This window comes from Pieris napi, chromosome 1 (genome assembly GCF_905475465.1).
Source record: "Pieris napi chromosome 1, ilPieNapi1.2, whole genome shotgun sequence".
In the NCBI taxonomy this organism is placed as follows: domain Eukaryota; kingdom Metazoa; phylum Arthropoda; class Insecta; order Lepidoptera; family Pieridae; genus Pieris; species Pieris napi.
In genome coordinates, this window is record NC_062234.1 from 11,478,994 (window position 1) to 11,501,416 (window position 22,423).

The 22,423-nt window shown below is 34.0% G+C and overlaps 1 non-coding gene across 1 annotated transcript; it reads left to right on the top strand.

Annotated features, from left to right (window-relative positions):
- Positions 1 to 21,550: 21,550 nt before the first annotated feature.
- On the top strand, positions 21,551 to 21,622 carry Trnaw-cca. Its single transcript has one exon. It is a non-coding gene; the product is annotated as a tRNA-Trp (tRNA).
- The last annotated feature ends 801 nt before the right edge of the window (positions 21,623 to 22,423 follow it).

Consider the following 22,423-nt stretch of genomic DNA (forward strand, 5'->3'; position numbering starts at 1 on the left):
TTATAAAGCCAAACACGATCAGTTGTGATTCACAATGTTTATGTGAAAGGTTTCGATTAAACAAAGGTCGCAATCGCTGAAATTTGCGGAATCAAATCAATGTTTGTCATTCAAAATGTGTCAAGTGAGCAAAAGTATAGATCGTCATAATGAAATCCAAAATCCACTTTTTATCATATTTAGATACTACATTGACTAAATATTACGGCTACATTAAAAAAATCCCTAAGTTTCGAATTTCAAATTAATCAGTCGGTAAAGTGACGGATTTGATAGACCCTCATAGAAGCATGTTACTAGAAAACTGTCTAATTTAATGTTATTATTATTTTGTTTCAAAACAAACCCTTTTGTTTGCTTGTATATTTTCATAATAACAGAATATGAATTAAAAAAGGTATGACAAAAAACTAACATGATTATATTATTTTGAAATAGCGGCCCTGTAAAGTTTACTATTTGTCAGATCCGTCACTATTCTACGACTATGACGAGATATCGTTATATCGCTGGTAATAAAAGCCCTTGAGTTAGTAAAATGATATAAACATATTAAATAAACATGGAATTAGCAGCTGAACAGGACGCGAAGGTCACAGCTGGCGTCGTGATTTCACAGACATGACATAATCCACCATCTGCCCGATACTCATTAATTTGTATTAGATTTGATTGCGAATACCACTCGAAAATATTTTATGATTGAATATGAATATCTTTAAATATAACCATTTCCAGGCTGATTCTGTCTTGAACTATTCTTTATTGAACCTGCCTATTATGTATCTTAATGTGTGTATATACACAAGAGAAGTTACTATTCCATAACTCTCATGGTCTGGGAGCAGGAAAGCTCCGTTTCCAGGCGAAGCTGTTTAAACACCGTCAACTGCCTAACATTGGTAGCATCATTAATGCTCCTTCTCTTCTTTAATCAGATGCTACTACAGCATTAAATCGTAGAAGGTTGTATTCTTTTGTTTTAAAAACCAAGACCGACTTTGACGTTTAGTTGTTTTTATCACGAAATAACTGATTATATGATTTTTTTGTAATAAATCCTCTATGGATGAAGATTGAAGATGAGCAGTGGTGGCGTAGTGGCTTCAGCGTGCGACTCTCATACCTAAAGTCGTAGGTACGATCCCCGGCTGTGCACCAATGGACTTTCTTTCTATGTGCGCATTTAACATTTGTTCGAACGGTGAAGGAAAACATTGTGAGGAAACCGACATGTCTTAGACCCAAAAAGTCGACGGCGTGTGTCAGGTACTGGAGGCTGATAACCTACTTGCCTATTAAATTTAAAAATGATCATGAAACAGATTCAGAAATCTGACTCCAAGACCTAAAGAGCTTGTAGCGCCACTATTTTTATTTTATGGATGAAGATTTAAAGACAACATTAAACTGCTGTTGGCTAAATAAATCCCAAACAATGAAACCACATTAAGTCCATACAAAAACAATCCGACGTCTGATAAATACGCCAAAAACCATTTAAAAAGAGCAGGCGGAGAGAAACAGCAAAAACTCTACTATTTCGGCATTGCAACGAGATGAATTTAAAATTAATGATATTCAGGCGAGAGGAGCCGCGGGGCGAGCCGGGCTAGCTATAAATCAGTCCCCGGGACGGCCGGGACCGCCTTAACGCTGCACTCGCAGACATACACACATTTTATATATAGCTAGAGGAAAATATGCTCCTTTGGTTTACTAGATAATGTACTAGCTTTTATTTCTGACTTTATTAACTCGGATTGGAGTTTTGAATCAGATTTAATTCAGACTGTTGAATTATTTACGTTAATTGAATCTACATATATTCTACCTGTTTATAGAAACAAGACCGATTGTAAGCGATAACCAACCAACCTCATATATAGTTCAGAGACTCTCATAAGAATTCTTCGCGAATATAACAGAATAAACTAACTTATCTAGAGAGCTTGACATATTAGGTAATCTGATACCTAATCCTCTGTTTTGCTAGTATTTTTTGCTTAATAATAAGCAAAAGATTAAGCTAAAAGTGGAGTTTTTATTGTATTTTTATTATTTTAATATATGAAACATTTAGGTTTAGAAAAGATAGCTTGTAACATATACTGTAGATATAAAAAAAATGGTGCGTGTACTTCTTGTACGCGCGTAAGAAGTTATACTTCTTTGGCATTATTAAAAATAGTTTTTGATTGCCTGCAAATAATTAATTACAATTAAATAATCAAAGGCTGGAAAAGGAGTCATTATAGTCAATAAAGTTCAGTTTACATTTGAAAAATTAAATAAATAAATATTTATTATTATTCTCTTACATTAAGTGTAACATAAATTCTATTATCGAAATGTTGAATTCGAATTTCAAAAAATTATGTCCAATGCCGTAGCATCTTCCGTGGGCAATTTCATTCTGTTAATTTTGTGTCACGGTGCGCGCGCATCGTAAAATTTCACTCTCATCAATTTTTCATAACGCGCCTAAAGAAGTATAACTTCAATAACACATTAAAAACATTTATAGGAATGGCACTAGCGCCATTGATCACATTCTCGGGAATACCGCATAAATGTGACTGCCTGTGCCAAACTACTGGGAATAAGGTTACACCCATGTATGTGTATTCCCCATATCTATAATATAACACCGAAAACCGAGCGAAAAACTAAAAAACCCCTGACAGTGTAACCGTCACGGAATCGTTGAACTAGTTTTATATTTGAGCCGTGACACGGCAGTGAAAAACGTGGCAATTTTCAAAAAGCGACACGGAAACTTTTCGTGTAGCCGAGCGAACAAAACAAATGAGCTTTTACACACTGCGCATAGGATCGCGGCAAGCATTTACCATACAACACCCAACACTTGACGAAATTAGAATGAATATTTACAATTTTAATGTACACGTGGAATTGTGCTTACAGAGTGCTGTCATAACCTACGGGTTTTAAGAATTAAAAATAAACATGTCGAAGCCGCGAGCTCGATTACAATTCAAACTCAAAATATCTTTATTCATATAGATATACAAGTACACTTATGAACGTCAAAAAGAAGTTAAATTAATTGTAAATTTACATTTACTACCAGTTCGCAAGTCAATTGGGTCATTCCTTTAATTACGTCGTTTTATTAACTTGTGACAGTATTTTTCGATTGTAAATCATACAAGACAAAGCGTTTTATCATTGCGTCTCAGAGCATAGGAGGTTAGGTCAACTGAAGTCTATCATAAACTGTCCGAATCGCGTCGGCTCTCATCACTCAACGTCTGCTGGCATTACGTGCTGCCATGTCACCGTCGTCACCACTACACGGATTAGCTAAATTAAAAACTCTTAGTTAAATTTTAAATTTGCGGTAAAAGGCTAAGAAAGTTGAGGAAAAGGAAGGAGCAAGCACGTGTTCCTACTGTGATAATAGGTTAGAACTAGAGTTCAAAATCGTATATTTTTTATTCGTTTCACATAATACTATAAAGCAAGAAGCAGATCGATTGAAAAACTGAAAATTATAGCAAATGATACAAATAATTTATATTTCAATATAAATTAGTAAAGTTAGTTGCAAAAATAATAATAATATTTTCACAATGATAAAAAGTCATTGTGTTTAATTTAATTTCCTTTTTATTCAGGCATTAAGCGATTCTATCATTCCGCCGAGTTTCATTTGAATAGAAACTCAAAAACGGCCCAAACCAAACTGGAAAATTCACAGCATATTGAACAAACATTGTGAAAACTTTTGCCATTTCCCGTCCCGGCCCTCGCATTATTTCCAAAATAAACAAACGAAAACGTCCACCGTTTCTAATTATTATTTAGGACGTAACTTTACGAAACTTGAGCGATAACCATCTACGAGGCGTTATGGAATTTTTGGGCTTTATTGAACGGACTTTAATGAACCGTGTTAACTGAGTTTAAACTTTATTTTGACGTAAATGAGAAACGACCGAGCTGGATATTGTGCGTGATTCAAAAGGCGGTAGGTGCTTGCCAAAAATGTTTCTAGTTCGTGTCAGTATCATATCGGAGGGTAACACAATTTTATAATTACTTTGATATTTATTTCCATGACACAAATATACAGTATTTACAATATTCTTAACCTACATAGTAATAATAATGAAAAGTAAAAAAAAAATCTAAATAGAAAAACCAATTTAAAACGTTCCTGTGGCAGTGTACCTTCAATGCGGGTAACATTTCCTCGCTGTATTGCGATTCTTATTCGTTGAGCGAGGTAAGCACCAGTTCTGGGGTCACCGGTACTATCTACTAGGCGCCAACTACATACGCTTACTATGATTCGATTTTAAATGAACTTGTATTCCCGATATGTAGACAAATTTTCCAACATTGAGATCTAAAATGACTTACCTACTTAAGTAGTATTGTACTAAATATGTTGGTGATTCCTTTGAAACACCTTCTCAAACCAAAATAAATAGTGGTTCGCAACGATGCCTTTTGCATGAATATAACCTATAGAATGTAAACACAAAATGTAATTGTTTTTGAGTCAAATCATTTGGATTTTTTAATGTATTTTTTATTTTTATTTATTAGCTATATATAATAATAAAGGAAACATTTAGTACCTTGCAAAAGTATAGAATGTTCTATGTATATGGCATATCAATAGAGGCTTTATACAATTAAAAGACACAAAAGTAATTAAATTGACTCTATAAAACGTTGTCATGTCAAATTAGTTAATATCTCGAATAAAAATGTTAGTATGAATTTAAAATTTTAAATAACTTTTTAATCTCAGGCAATCCTTTTAGCGAAACACTTAAGAAATATTACACTTATCCCTGTTACATTTTAGAGTTAAGTAAAATATATCGTAGTTATTCTTGTGACAGGCTGTGATGAATGAGTCTAGCAGATTGTATGGTGTTGCGACCATACATACTGATTCACTTAACTTATTACTTGGTGAAAATAGATAAATAGGAAATGTTCAAAAACAGAGTTAATAAGATTTAAATATTAAACGAATAGAGACTTTGGGTCATTAAGCGTACCAATTTTTTATACCACCATGCTTTTTTGGTGGTTATCTGTAATAGCAGTGACTATCAAGTAATAAACAAATATTTTGAAATAAAATAATATTGCGGGTATAAATTGAGATGTAAGCTATCCTATCTTTTAAGTTAGATCAAACTACACACGGTGTGCAAATTTGCTTGAAATCGGTTCAGTAGTTTAGGAGTCCATAGCGGACAAACAACGTGACGCGTAATTTATATATATGTATTAAGATATGTCCGGCAACGCGTTCGCGAGCCATAACAGTGTGTGTGTGTGTGTGTGGGCGGTGTCACTTAACATCACATAAACCTATTGACCCTTGTGTCTGAAAATATAAAGGTTTAAAAGGGAAAATATATATCACATATTTTTACCCTAATAAATCTCATATGTGGCTGGTACCAAATTATGACTTATAGTAAAAATGACAAGAATCTTTGTCATAAGAATTCCGCAAAAATATCACCATCGTCGTTTATCAGGCGAGTCGGTCTGTTTAAATGATCAAATCGTCACATCCGGTGGCGGGCAAACTTCCAACATGGCGACCGGAAATTGTCATTGCGATGTATTTAATGAATCGAAATGGAAAAAATGTGTTGCGATTTTCCTCGGTGGAATTGGCGGATCCTATATATAATATTTTTTATGATAATGAAAAATGGTTTCATGCTTTCAGCAATTGGCTGGATTAGATTGAAATAATATTTTGAAATAAATACTATATACATGAGTTAGTTTAAACTCTCCACAGGTTAGTTTACAACTTATCGCAATTATTGTTTCGCCGGGACTCGAAGCCTCCGGGTTAAGTCAGCCAATGGGCGTTATATCTCATAAAACTAAAAAAAATATTTTAAAATTAACCTCTATAGAACTCACCAAAAGTGATAAAATTACAATATAATTTGAAAACGTACAATATCTATAAATTGATGTCTATGATAGACACAATAGTAGATAATTGTGAATCTGTACACTCATACGAAAACATGCATTATATTTTGAGAATGTTTTCACGATTTGCAATATAGTTATTATATTCATATAATCCTATAGCCCATTTCTCATTTGTTTGAATATTCAGCATCCAGGCGTTGCAAGACATCTTGCTTTTTTGTTTCACTTGGCTTATCCTAGACGCATTTTGAATTTGATTACCTTTTTGATTATATTAATTAGTTACGCCCTCAATTTTATAATTTCTTAGTGAGTGTTTGTGCATTTTGTGAACTATTTTAAAGGCAAAGGTAGTATTATCAGTCTAACCTCTCTTATTGTTCCCATACTAATTTCCTCCTTATATGCCTTTCAGGACCAAGGAGGAAGATGGAGAAGAGGTCGCCCAAAAAAAGGTGGATAGAGGAAATAGAAGCGAGGAAACGAATGGAGAATGAGAGCCATAGACAGAGTTAGTTGGAAAAAGCTGGAGGAGGCCTTTACCCGTGAAGGGGTTCCGATCGACGGTACTGAAGGAAGCTAGGATATAAGGATAACAAGCAAAAGATTTTTTTTTTAAATGTGAAATAATCTAAGCTGTGTATTATAATTTGTTTTTGTCATGATTGGAAATAGAACGAGCTTTTTTATTTTTTTTATGTTTGCCTTTCTTCATGTTGTAATATCGCGGCGAGGTATGTACTCAGTTAACGTTAAGGTTTATGAATTTAAGATAAAATTGCGTCAACGGCCACCGAACCGATCTTTGTGGTACATATTTTTTTGGTACTGGAACTGTACTGTGTTTTAATTAATTTAAATGGACCAAATGGAAACCATTATAGTCAATCAAATTTAAAATAACTCAACTAAAATTTTAAATTAATGAAGGTTATCCGAATGTTATTCAAGTAATATATAGAACACAAAGGGCGTGTACTAATATAATTATAGTCGAATTAAACTGATAACTTAAATGGATTAACCCGCCACAAACATAAAGATGTTTAATCACTGTAATTTAATGACATTTTGTGTAAAAGGCGAGGACACGCGAACGTCATGGAAAATGTCAAATTGCTAAAAGGAGTTATAATAGCGAAGCGTTTTTGAAATTTGTTAGATTATTGGTTCAGTGTTTCTTTACGATGAGATAATGACTTTGAATGTTTGTGAATCAATGAATTTGTGTTCCAATAAGGTCGTATGTTAAAAAGTAAGATTAGATACGTTCTACGTTGTTCTAAAATATACATACATATATATGAAACATCATCATAGGTCGTCGAGGTAACGAAATTCTACCCGTATCACCTCGACGTTCGTCGTTTCAAACTGAACCCTTTTTAAGGAAGTTTTTATCGCGCACTACCACTCGGTGGAATCAGCTGCACACTAGTATTTCCAGACCAATTCGAATTTGGGTTCTTCAAGATGAGAGCGTTCCATTTCCTAAAGGGCTGGCGACGCACTTCTGATCCTTCTGGCAATCTGAGGGTCCTGGGGGCAGGGTTTACTCCCTGTACTATAAATAAAAACAGCCGACAAACGTGTAAGAGGTTACTAAGTAATATCCTTTTAACCCTAACAATACCATACTCTTTAAGAATTGAAAAGCAAATTGGACAATTAGTTCGGAAATACTGGATCTATCATTATCTATCTACAAATTAACTATAATTACGTATTGTACTGTATATACTGGAAGTACGATACATTATGGTACGATTTATTAAAATGTAAAAATCCTGAAAATATTGCTACTATGAAAACAAAATTCAGTCAGACCAAAAGAATGTGAAAATTCAACATTTTTTAACTCCTGACACGCTTCATACATTTATCATTGTAAAAAATGTCATTTCAAAACCATTACATCACTACTAATTTCTATTTGAAGTGTTACATTTGGGATTAATTTGGCACAAAGGAATTTCAGCTTTAAATCTAATTAATAGAGCTGAATTCAGAGTGTGTTGTGGGTGTCATTGATGTATGTAAAACTATCTGAAGCTTTGAGACAAGAATTAAGTATTATATAACATTTGGTGTAATGAATAACGACTGTGGAGTGACATAAAGGGGTTTGGGAGTACTATAATTGGACATTGGTGTCATGGATTGTTTAAGAGCGTAATTAGAGGAGCTTCTTGTAATTAAAGGGTTGACGCCTATCGTAATATTGTGTAATAATTAAGAGGTATCGATAATTTAACGAATAAATGAAATTTTCGTATATTATCAGTACTAAAACTGCAATTATGAAATTGTGTAATGTTTCATTGATTTTTATGCACAAGCTAACTAGGTCTAGTCGGGTTGGCCTTGTCACACACACCTAGATCAAACATGACGTACTAGTGACAGGTCACAACCATAGCATAACCAACCCATAAGCGTGTGTGGTGAATGTCATGAATTGCGAGAGAGGTGTGTCGGGACTGTAGCAACTAGAGAGCCGTGGTCTCTGCCTACTCCTTGATGACTTGGGGAAAAAGGCGTGAGTGTTGATTGTATATTCCATATAAAATATAATATTATTATAAAACTTAACGCAACATATTCCTTTGTAATATTGCGTCGTAGGCAAATGAATCACAACAAAACGACGAAACCTATTTGTTAACTTTACATTTCGGCTATAAAGTCTGTAAGACTGAGTCATCGTCATTATTTCACTAAATACGTACAACACCAGATTCTTTCTAAATGACTCACATATCATTTCTATTACTGCCATAGGTGATGCATTTCATCCAAATATAATTTTAGAAAAACACACCTTAAGTAATGGTAATAAGATGTGTTTTTCTATACACTGTTTAAATGATTGAATGAGGTAGCGATGTATTCTTTGATCAGTTAATAAATTAGAGTGGACAAGTTTGAAGAGTTATAGATGTTGGATGTGGTTTAATGGGAAACAACTGGTGATGAAAACGTTAATTTATGTTTCGCCGTGTTTTGATGTTTATTTTGATTATACATTGTCACCTTAGGCTTAGACGTATGACAAGGCATTTCAGATCTTAATATAGACATTTTTCAAACATCACCTTTACTCTCACTCTCACCTCTACTCTCACCTTTACACTCTTTTATCTTAAACATATATAATATATCTGATAATATTTATTAGGGAAAAAGTAATTCTAAGCTTTGAAGAGGAAAGATGTCATATGGAACATGGTGTAATGGTTGCAGCTCCTTACAAACGTTGTGTAAAAAAAACATGGCGATTAAAAAGAGTGGCGGAGAGTTTATTGCCAGTTCTTCTCTTGCATTCTACGCCCTTGATTTGAGAACTGGCACTAAATGTAAAATTAGAAGCATTAATGTGTATTTCTTTACTAACAAGTCATAAGTGTACAATGTGTTACCTATATGATTAAATGATTTTTGAATTTTGAATTTTGATGGAGAACAGTTACTCAAAGCCGCAACTTTGTGTCGTTCCCAGACGCTAAGGTTAAATGTATCCTTAGCAGCTGTAATAATTTCGTTAGCGCCTTTCACGGTATGACGTCATCGCGGGGTCGCTACAACGTTATACCTTAATTTTAATGATTAATCAGCTTCTCAAATATTTTATAAGCTATAAAGCAGTTTTGCGAGAGATGTCCTTAACTTTTTTATAGCGTTTGGTTCTTCAATTTGACTAGTCCTGTATATATTAAAAATTCGAAATCTACCTACGTTTATTCGTATGTAGGATGCAAAAAAAGCTTCTCAAGTGCAAAGTGCCGTCTAGCCTCCTCAGTCCGCTGTTAACGAGCCCCAAATTATAATAAACTAATTTATTTGATTAAATCGATGGATTTGGACTTTAATAACGACAGCGTGGTTATGCTCATCTCATTGGTCTTACGTTTATTAATAAGTATTTGGGTAATATTAAAAACGACATAAAGTGATACTGGATAGATAGAAAGATAGATACAGTGCCATATACTTTTTTTGGCCGGTAATAGCGTCGCTGTCATAGATATGAGTAATGCTTGTAAATAAAAGGGAATAATTTGAAGTAATACAGTTCTAGGCTTAAAGTGACACAAGCTTAGGAACAACAGATATGCTAGGTTTTGTTACCTGTAATATTAATATAATATCTTTTAAGATACCTAGCAACCAGACCCGTTTGATAATAATTATAACTTTACTCATAATAATGCAAGGAATAAAAATAAAAACTTTAGAGGTGTCAAGGGACACCCGGATGGAACGAAATTCCTTTCGATTAATTTATATGTTTGGTATCATAACAGTATGATAGATTTTCTCGACACCAATCTTACGACGAAAAAAAAAAGCCAACATCACGAGGTGTTCCCAGGCGGTCAGCCATCCAAGTACTGACCTCGCCCGACGTTGCTTAACTTCGGTGATCGGACGAGAACCGGTGTATTACAATAGCAAATAGCAAAAAAGTGTCGTGACAACTTTTCGTAAGAATTTTTTCCGTCTAGACCCCTTTCACAACGCGCGATAAGGAACTTCGTTCCAATACATTTTAGTTGGATTTTTATTAGATGTTGGTAGATAGAACAATTATTTATTATAAGCACCAACAAACTGACAATGCCAGTCTGACATTTCAAAATGGCGACGGTAGTACCAAATTCAGCCGCTGCCCAAGGAAAGTATGTAGCACTAATACGTTTTGGGTCACAGAGTGTGGAAAAAAAGAATTTTTGTTCTCTAGTCTATAACAGTACAATTTCACATCAGTAGCGTGTCAATCATACATACAAATAAAAAGTCCGAATGTGTGAAGCTCAATATTTATTCTGACAGTATGACGCGTTGTGACTAATCGTCCCAAATATTCAAGATACTTGTCAAAACAAATGATCTGGCTCGGAATCCGAGTTACAAATGATACACAAAAGTAATAATCTTTTGTCCAAACCGATGTCTATGATTTATGTAACTACGTGCTATTAAAACTTTACCATTGTAAGTCACCGCTTTTAAATATATATATCTATATAGAGCTGGTATTTTAGGAAAAAGTTATTTATTTCCAACACTCATAATAATAAAAATTAATAAATAGAAAATTAAAAAGTTCGGTCCCTGTGGCCGTGTACCTGCTGGCAGCATTTCCTCGCTGTGTTGCGTTACTTATTCTTTTAGGAAAATAGATTTGAAAAACGTCCTAATTATATAACATAGTACAAACATTGTGTTGCTACGAAAACGAAGATGTTTAAAATTACATTTGGTTATCAATTTCATATCTTCAGTCTAAGTCGAGTGACAGTGTCTATCTAGACTTAATGTAAAAAGAATATACCCTTGGTTGAATTTTTAATAATGCATATGGAATAGCTTCACAGTTTCTATAATAAATTTACAGATATCGTGAAATCTAGTATTGATGCTCACTAAAAACATTAAAGTTATGGTTAATTTTGAAGATTTTTCAAGTGATAACTTCTTATGGGTGGAAAAACCGCTTCGTTACGTAACGCGTTACGGCACCAGTCTGTCTATCTTCTCCTTATCTCACGCATACGGCAGCGGTAGGCAGGCTCCACCTCTCTCACTCTAACCGGCAGCGTATTTCGGACAGACGCTTTCCTCTCTCTCTACTCAGTGTTTAGTGTGCGTTAGACATTTACTATTGACAGTAAGCATATGACCTCAAACTATTACTGTTTTTGAAAGTGATTATAAAAATATGATGAATGAAGCCGAAAATGATCATCGAAACGTTACAGAACTAAACAGTGCAACTTAGATTAGTTTAAGTAATTACTCCTGTCGGTCGTCCCGAGATGCACACGTTTTAATGGGCTTAACTGCTCTATATAGATCCTAGATCTAATTGCGCAAGATTCAGTAGCGCATCGTGTATTGGTCGACACATGGCAATATTACTATGCTACACGATTTACATCTTTATTAGCTAAGCATCGTTTAAAAAACATATCTATACATTGCTGGGTTGGAATCACTCTGTGAGATTAATAATACAGAGAAACAGCGATGTATGTACAGACACTGATTGTTATCAAGTAATTATAGGTAGGTTACTGCACAATGGGCCCTTTCATTTAAACTACGCACTATATTGGTTATTTCGTCATTTAGTTTAATGTCTTTATAAGTCTTCGTTTACACTGGTTCAAAGGTTTTATGGTTAGGTCAAAGATTATATGAGGTCAGTTATATCACATTTGTGATCAGCTCCAATTATATTATACGAATTTTAAAATACTAATGAATATAAATTTATTGGAATTAAGACTACTAATAAAATTGGGGAATTTAAAAAAAAAATGTGATTACTTGGCATTACTGGGGCTTAGACAGAATTACTTTTCGACAGGCGTGACCCCACCCACTAACGCCAAACGAATTTGAATGAAAATGGTCACGTGACAAAGCGTGAGCTAATGTCATTCCCATATAAATTGGTTGTGTAGTGGGGCACGCCTGTCGAAAATGATTTCTTCTCAAGCCCCAGAACGAGTAAATTCTTTACTGAGGGAAAAGTACAATAACGACAATGTCTCTCTTTGCTCTGAATTATTAAAAGGCGAAATATTTTCGCAACATTCATGATGAATGTGAAGTTGCGCGATTATTTTAAATATATGATCAGAATTCTGTCATTATAATTGATAAACACATGCACATATTCCATCACCAGTAACAGACATAACTAGAAATTGTAACGATATTGATAATCTATGTACCTAATACTTAACAAAACTGTCATGAAACTGCAATGCGATGTCAAAAATGTCATAGATCAGGTTAGTAGCAGTTTGCCATAATTTTTCGGTCTCGAATGAGCTCAGAGCTAAACGGATTATATTTATTTATATAATCACGCCTTTTTTCCGCAGGGAAGAGACTACGGATCTAAAACATCTTAACTTCTAACCATACCTCTCTAGCTTCATCCACTTTCATGCTCATTTACCATGCTTGCTTGTCGGCTATGGGAACCTTTGACTTGTCCCTTCTCTATCACGAATTTGGTCCAGGTACACACTGTTTATACTCCGATTCTCATAAAATGCTCAATATGGCTAATTTGGTATAAAATTATGTTGATATTATGGTAGCATAGGTTGTCCTATGTTACAATTAACTAAATTATTAGATTCGTCAACCTCATCTCATTATACCAAATAGTATTAAAAACACTAATGTGAACTCGGGTTTAGGTAATGTCGTAATAAGATTATGGCTTTAATTTGGAACACATAATATGAGTAAAGATTCTGTTAAACGATTTAATGCCTAACAAGGTACTTGTTATATACACAGTTATCATTTAAAAGGAATAAAATTAAATAAAGATGTGTAAACGATCTTACTAATGCAGTTTTCAGCTCAAGACCTAAATTTAAACATAAATAAAATTGAATTTTAACAGTTATTATTAGTCAGCCTAACGTTTACCAACAACAAAGGTTAGTTAAAAAACTATTTTTACATGCCTTTGTCGCGTTTCTAAACAAGACTGCTATGCTTACATTTATACAAACCACAGCGGTTTTTTAATGTAACATATTACGAGTTTATTATATTATTCTGTAAAATAAATAGATTAAAAAAAACTCTTAATATAAAATAACAGAGATAAAAGTAACATATGGGTTTGGGCCTGTAGCCGTGCTAGCATAGTAAATAATATATGTATAAATAGCTATAAACGAGGCAGTAACATTAAAAAATAAAACAGAATTAAATATTACACCTTGTATCATGCTCCCCTACTGCTTTCAAGCGTTATTTAAAATCGTTGTTGTTTGTACTATAAATAGCTGTTTACATATTCGTGCCTATTATTATGTACTTTTTAGTTGTATTCGATTCGATTCCAATACAAAGTGCTCAGGGGAATAGTCAATGTTCCCTGGTACATGACGACCTCCGTGGGGCCCTTAATGTAGAGGACGTTACCACAAGATTGCTGGAACCCACGAACAAAGGCTCCACCAACACGTGAACATCGAGGCTATTCAACTTTTTGACACCAAGGGCTAGTGAGGAGATTGAAAAGGACAAAACCATTCGAATTAGTGAATTAGTGTGAGTGCACGTCAGTTTTAAGAGCTAAACAGTGGTAAGTAGAAATAAATAGTACACAAGAAGAGAGTGTCTTCCCCTTAATCGAGACTGTAAGTAGTGTTATTGGACACTTTCTTATGTTAAAAATCCTTTTTAGTAAATAAGGTTAGTTTTAATTATTAGTCTTAAGTTAGGCTAGATCGTTATGTTCAATTGTGTCTTTGTTCAGAGATAATGTACTAAAAAAAAATATTACCTACTTACATATATTCTTATTCTTAACTTGGTTAATAATTTATCTGTTTCATTGTTTGCTTTACTAACTTGATAAGTATTTATTTACAACATTAGATTAAACATTGGGTTTCATAAATAGCAAATAAGCCACAAATGTATCCCGCAAATAATCAATAACTATATTTTACTGTAATTACCGTAATTTGAGCATTTCGCACCCGGAACTTGTAGCCACCGCAATGCTATTAATTTAGCCTAACAGATGGATATCTATCACTAACACTTGTAAGCATCGGATCACCTTTTAATTTGCTTCATATAGAGGAAAGAAAACATTTTAAAGGTGTATTTTTAACCGACTACAAAACGCCCAAATAGTTCTCAATTCGACCTTTAATCTTTTTTAATTCAAGCATGGCAACTCCCTCCGTGGACCGATCTGTATGAAGATCAGATGAGAAGTGTCAAATGATGACCTTCATATCAAATAATAAGAAAACTTCACACCGTGTAAATCTTTCACGGTCCGCTTCGCAAGACTTCTTTTGTGAACTAGTGAACTGTTCGAATCGACTCCCAACTCCTTGAAAGATACGACCTCCAATTGTTTAAAAAAAGAATATACTCCTCCATAAAAGACCGTCAACGCTCTCACTAAAACTGGGGGTCCATGGGCTGCGAGGATTGCCCTATTTAAGCGTCCCGGAGCGTATACATACTCGTAAAAAATCTGGTAAGAACTCCCACAGATTATAACACCAAAACCTTCCACTTTAAAGTATTATACGGTAGTGTTACAGAATCTCAGGGAAGGTGATTAAATAGTTTAATTGGCATGGCGTAGCTATTTTTTTAAGCCTGGTGCTAGATGCTGATACTCAAAGCCGTTATAAATCTTTCGGCAGATACAGCCTTTAAATTTTTTGAATAAATTAAAAATAATATTATGGTAATACGCCTTGGTATATTAAAATAAAAAATCATGTGACGTTATTATTATTATAAGATTGTAAATAATACAGTTCAGTCCCAACACACGTTTAATCTTTTGAGTGATTTCTATTCTCATTGTTAATACTAACTGAGCATTGTTGTACAACATAAGTAGTTGTAACTACAGTAGAACCTCGATAAGATAAAGTCCAAGGGAAACACAAAATATTTTATGTTATAGAGGTTTTAAGTTATCAAGGTTCTATGTTAGGTAAAGGTTAATATAGAGGTATGTACATGTTTCTATGTACCCTTGCTCCCGTTTTTACTTGAATGCATCAGAAGGATGGAAAATTAAATATGTAATCATATTTATTCACATTACTTACATTACATAAAAATAAAACAACAACTAAAGGTTTAGTCTACTTAAAAAAATCTGTGATTTTCTTTTGTTTTAAAAAATTCACTGTTTCTAAATCGATTTGATTTTCAATGACAAATAGAGAGGAGAATACATTAACTTATGATGCAAGTAAGTCGTTGTCACAAAGCTAACCGCCGTAAAGCTTTGAAGAATTTAGATAAAGCAAACAATAGGTAATGTATTGTTTACGTTAACAATACATTAGTAAACACGTGCAAGCAATAAATACCGAAACCATTTGTTTTGACACTCTTTCAAAATGACTCATTCACAAACAATTTTATGTTATAGAGGTTGTGGAAACATTTCTTTTAGTTACTGAGGGCCTATACAGAGATTATTTATTTAAGTTATAGAGGTTGCGTATTTTAAGTTATAGAGGTTTTCGGCTCTGATGGGAAGGGAACATAGTATTTTTTGAAGTAACAGAGGTTTTTATGTTACCGAGGTTTACGTTATCGAGGTTCTACTATACTGACCGATGAATTTACTACAGATGTAATATATATCATATATGAAAGAATATTAGCGATCGAAATTATTATAATATTACAAGGAGGTGTAGAAGCAATATTTAATAACTCTTAAGATTTGACTCCCAGTAGGACCCTAAAGGAAATAATAATTTACTGAAATGGATTTACCCGGTGCACTATCGGGAGATTGCAACACTTTTGTTACTCAACGTGAAGGTATTTTACAAGAAGCTTTTCAGTTTACGACTTATCAAATAGATATACAAAAAAACTATTTGATAAGTCGAATATATTGACTTACGGTATAACTAAATAATACAACTTAAAGAAAATAATAATTTAAAAAGACGCAGAGATGTGTCCACCCCATGCACTATCATATGGCATGACTTTTGTTTTTTTTTTGCCCAAACAAAAAAAAAGCTTGGTGGAATAAACCTTGGTGCCTGAAGTGCCACACTACAGTATGATTAGTGAAGATAAACACTTATGATAAAAATAAGAAGTACAATCAATACAAAAATCTATTTTATAGCTTATAACATCATAGCTTATATCATATAGCATATAATATGAAACTATTTATGGAGCCAAACAATCACCGTCCAGGTTGTCCAAAAAATACCTTTTAATACCTTTGCTATAACAATTATGGGCCACTGTCTCCTTAATAAACATATCTTTATCCTGGGCGCGACAAACAGTGTAGAGGCTGTTTCAGCGCAGAGGAATCAGTCACCCACGTAGTCCTGGAACGCGTGGCTGTGGTTTCCCAACGAACAGACATCCTCAGGGCTCTTAGGTCGCTTCGCGGAGCCTGCGTGGCTGGCTTAATTAGCCTTTAGCCTAATTTAGCATTAGCCTGTGCGCACAACGGCCCAAATGTGCGTCTATGTGCGGAAAATGAGGCCACATTCTTTTTTTATTCTTGGGCATATCCTACCGCAGCCCGACTGCTAAATGCGGAAGGCTTATGTTGGACTCGCGATCGTGCATACCCACTAAAACACTGTGCATACCTACTAATAATTTGTTCCTGATAAGTTTCTTTTTCTAAACAACTAAATGTAATACATGTATTTTTGCACTTCTTGCCTTTCTTATGTAATTTAATACTTTTTTTTTTCTCACAGTGGTTGCCTGGAAGAGATCGCTCGAAAGCGATAAGGCCGCCAGTTGCTCTCCTTTTTATTTAATTATGTCAATTGTACTATATTAATGTATATGCAACGAAGTGTTAATAAATAAATAAATAAAGATACTTGACACAGCAAGTATCCTTCACAGACCGGAAGACATACGCTTTTAGAAATAGCTAGGGGAGATCGGGTCCAGTACTTGCAGCGTGGCTCACCATCCCTTATTTGAACGCATGGGCGAGGCTCCCGAGGCACACCCGCGACAAAGCTCCCTGGTCCTTTCCACCTCTTCTTTGATTTTCATGACTGCCTTGCAAATTAAAATGAGTTCACACTACCCTATGCTTGCTATAACTAAACACAACAAATCTATATTCTTATAGATGTACACATTCAATACCGACGCGAAGTCAGAGTGATAATTTAGATTTATAAAAGAGAATCTAAAAACTTTCAAGTAGCGAGTCTGAGTGTCCTTCGCCAGAAAGTTTGTATCCACTCATAACTCCTAACTCAATGTTTCAGCTTCCAATATTTCGTATTTTCAATTAAATAGCTTTATTATTTTATTAATTCCTTAACAATAGTTTAAGTGGTTATGCGTAACTCTCAATAGCAGCAGTATTACTTCGTGGTTTGCGTGCTACTTACCTAGTCTTAGTGTAATAGTTCTGTGTGCGCTTCTAAATCTGTGCACGTTTTTTTTTTATACCATTTGCGTATTAACACTTACCCTTACAGAATATCTGTGACCAAAAGCGACGCTGTGTATCAAAAGGCTGCGAAATAATACGTCAATTACATGAGTTGTTTACAGAAATAAGAGTAGTAATTATTTATACTAGTTGAGCAGTATCGGCCTAGTAGTTTCAGCGTGTTACTCTCATCCCTGATTCATACGACAAATAACTAAAGTAATATTCCGTATTTCTTTATTTTAAAACACATCTCAATAAGAAAAAAAGGAGAGTTAAAAGATAAAGCGCCCTACAACATAATAAAAAGATGGCCGAAATAAAACATTTAATTTCTAGTAAAAAAATACGTCAATTACAAACGTTACATTTACTGTACTTGTCGTCATTATGCGATGACATCTCAAGAAAGATATAGCGAAGATATGATATCCAAAAATACGTCTCTTTTACTTTTCGTAGGCATAAAATGCCTAAACGTCAATTGTAATTTGCGTAATTAAATATAGAACAAGTAATCAAGGACTTACTAAGTAACTTTAGGCTCGAGTGATGTCTTTAGATGCCAGTAATTATGAGTTAGAAACATCATAACAATTACGCACGGAGCCCACATTGACAAGAGATAATGGCCTTTCCGTGTTATTACACATCCGAACGGCTAATTATTTCTTTGCAGACACCAGCTCGTGTCGTTTACCCAATCAAAGGCGTATATTAAGCCTTATTGCTGTACAATAAGGGTGATATCGGCGTATTTGGAGACGTAAAAATAATTATATCCGAGAAAGTTGCAAGAAAGGTAATTAGAACAATGCTGTTCGGGACATCAATGATATATTATGGGAAACTTTTCGACATATTACGGATAAGGGAAGAAATGTAAAAGTTTCTGGCGGAACACCGAAGACTGAAACAAAAACTGTGTTGTCATAATGTACCATTAATCATTATTATTTTAATAAGGTGGCAATGGTTGGGGAATATAGCTAGATGTACAGATAAAAGATGGACTTTAAAGACAACTATATGGAAAGAACCAAAGGGAAGAAGGAAAAGAGAGCGTTAGAAAAGGGTGGATTGACGATATAGAAGCGTAAGCAGGAAGCGAATGGAGAGAGAAAGCCATGGATAGAGACATTTGGAAAAAGCTGTAGGAGGCATTTACCCGTGAAGGGGTTCCGATCAATGGTACTTAAGTAAGTTAGGATAACGAACAACAAGAAAAAAACATGTTTGTTTTAACTGTATTTATATAAAATATGATGAACAAATGACAATTTACATGTATTTTAATTAGAAGTTATTGGTCTAACAAAAAATGACAACAGATTTCATTTGTTAAGATTGCAAACAAATTACTTAGAACTAGTAAGTATAATCAATATTGAGCAATTCCCTTATAAAACTTCAAATTCAAAACCGCTATCGCTATGTTTAAGTTGACATTGTCATGTGTCAACTTCAACTGCCACAGTACAACAAATACAGAAAATAAATAAAAAAGTACCTTTTTTACATATATAAATATAACGGTTTTTAACTATGTCCTTGCAAAACTAGAAGAAAATAAACTGTCAACACCGACACCAACCACAGATTCTTTAATAATTTAGAAATGTCCTAGTATCGCGAAAACCAAAGACAATATTCTTAATTAAAAATCGAACGTTTCATTAAAACTATGCTTAACTACGTATATGTACAACTATACAACATTCGTTTACATTAACAGCTTCAATTCTTTAATAGTGATTCCATCGCGACCCTAAGGACGAGGGTAAGGGGTTAAAAGAGAGGGGCGCTCCCCCCTACCTTGGAGGGAGCGTCGTTAAAGTAATTACAATACAGGTGGTGCAACGACAGTGTTCCTAAACTTGCGTCGCACTTACTTTGAATCGCTTAGAATTTGCGGCGCGATCTACAGACTGTAGCGTGTATAACCTTCAGTTTAACTAGGACTTTAACGGCTGTAAATATGACGTCATAAATAGAAGCATCATATTTCCTGATTGATTGAAAAAAAAACTTCAGTGAGTAAATGTTAATAGTACCTACATAGAACATAAGAAGAGAGTGTGTTCCCCTTCCATTTACAGTCTCAAATAGTTACTAGTAATACCAAATAGGCCAGTTGCTTTGTCAGGTTTCTTTGGGACAAAGGTATGTAATTTTTGATGTGAAACATCTATAGGCTCACTTGTAAACCGAATTGTTGTTGTTTCACATCTGCCAGGCGTCCCATGACGGCTCATATTTTTTATTATATAAATTTCCCAATATCCCCGACTCTTGTCTCAAATAGTTATGGACGCTTTCTCATGATAAATATTCTTAGTGATGAATTGTGCTAGTCATTACCTATTAGAATAATACACACGCTGGGCTGGACTGGGCTGTCTGTGGGCCGGACACATTGCCCACGGTTGTGATGACAGATGGCTCAAAAAGACCCATACTTGGAATGGCCAAGTAGGAAGAGAAAAGAGAGGACGCCCATCAGAAACCTGGGAAGATGAAATAAAATAGATGGCGGGGAATGATTGGACAATAGTAGCGAAGATGAGAGACAAATAGAAGAATTTGGAGGAAGCCTTCACTTCGTCGGAGGTCGTGTACTAATATTAAATATAATAACATAAACCTTATGTAATCCTTACTGTACTCGAATATAGGTATTTTTTTAATTTATTACATAAGCTAGGCTGTACTTAACAATGATATCTCAGTCAAGACACAACATATTAATTTTTTTTCTAATAGTGGTCATGTCTGCGTTCGATTCACAGTAATCTTTATCGCGTATGTAATAGAGATCAAATTCCAATCACGACTGCAACACGGGAGTGTTTAGTTGAAGTAGTCCAACGCAAGTAATTGTGACAATTAATCCCTAATGTCACTTGTGTCACACATATAATTCGATTGTGAATTATTTAATACATAAATGAATTATTAAAAAAAATGGATGGAATAAAATAATAAAACAAAAAGTTCTTTCTTTGCAAATACTGTAAGAACTATAACTCAAATAAAAATTGTTATGATTAAACGTCTAGTCTAGTGAACAGTTTCTCACTTACACCACAAAGTTACAAAGCTAATATGAAAATTGTTGAACTAATAACACGGGCGAAGCACGAATGCAAGGTTTTTAATTGCTTTTAATATTCTTCAAAACATATTTATTGTGATGGCAACCTCGGATTCGCTTCTATGAAATTTAAAGTCCCTACGCTACTGTGAATAGTTATAATTTTTATTAATTTTTTAGTGCTCTTCGTGGAATTGTGTTTCTTGCACCGTTCTGAGCGTTACCATGACAACCAAAACCAGAGTGATACATTACTTTAAATTTTTGCGCGACATAAAATTCCTTCTCTCTAACTCCTAATAAACACGCTTCTTAAATCTCGAAAAAAAGATATATAGTGTAAACATACTACAGTGTTGTTACAGTGGTTTTGGAATATTGTCTGGGAGTGTTCTTTAAACATATTGTATGATGTCACGCGATAATTCAAGGTCAAATGCGATAATTTAATTTCTAGTCTGTATTAATCGTAATTATAAAATTATAAAATGTTGAGTATATTACGAAATTTCATTAGCTTTGGTATCGACTCCGTGGCGCAACGGTAGCGCGTCTGACTCCAGATCAGAAGGTTGCGTGTTCAAATCACGTCGGGGTCAAACTTCTTTTCTATTTTTGATCATTTTGCTATTTTTTACTATCACGGTGCAATAAAAAGACCCGAATATAATCACCCGCACATCGCTCAAGATTTAAGATTAAGTTTTTGCTACATTTTGAAGCTTACGTGTTACAGGTAATACGAACTTCTTATAGACTTTATGCTAAAAGTCTTTTATGTTAAAAGTTAACCAGTAAGTTGATAAGGTAAAAACCTTTTTCAATATCAAATTATCATTATAAATTACCAAACGGATAGTTGCAAAATCAGTTACTTACAAAATGTCCTATTTATAAACGTTCTATAAACCCTAAATTGTTTTGTTCATTTTTGTATTTTATGTGAGACTGATAAGGCTAATTCCTTTAAAGCGATTTAATCTAATTATTTCGGTAAGTTGCTGTAGTATTTAACAACCAATCCCTTAATAATTTTATTATTAGACATTTTTTTTACCTTTGAAAAAGTAGTAAGTTTTAAAATGACCCAATAAATGTATCTACAACATGGACATACTAAGTAGCAATAGCAGTCCCCGGGCGAAAGAGCGATTGCTTCATCCATCACACATTGAAGGCTCCGATACTGGCCGACGTATTTTTGGGACGACATTGTGTTTACCTTCTACCTTTTTACAACAACGCAAAAGATTTTTCCCTATAAGTACTTTCACTACTAAAAAATAAAAATAATAATAAATATTATTAAATAAAGATGTAATTAAATAATATATTTATATTTTTAGACCTTCTTCTGTAATCCAAGAGATCTATGTATTCCTGTAATACTACGCGATAAA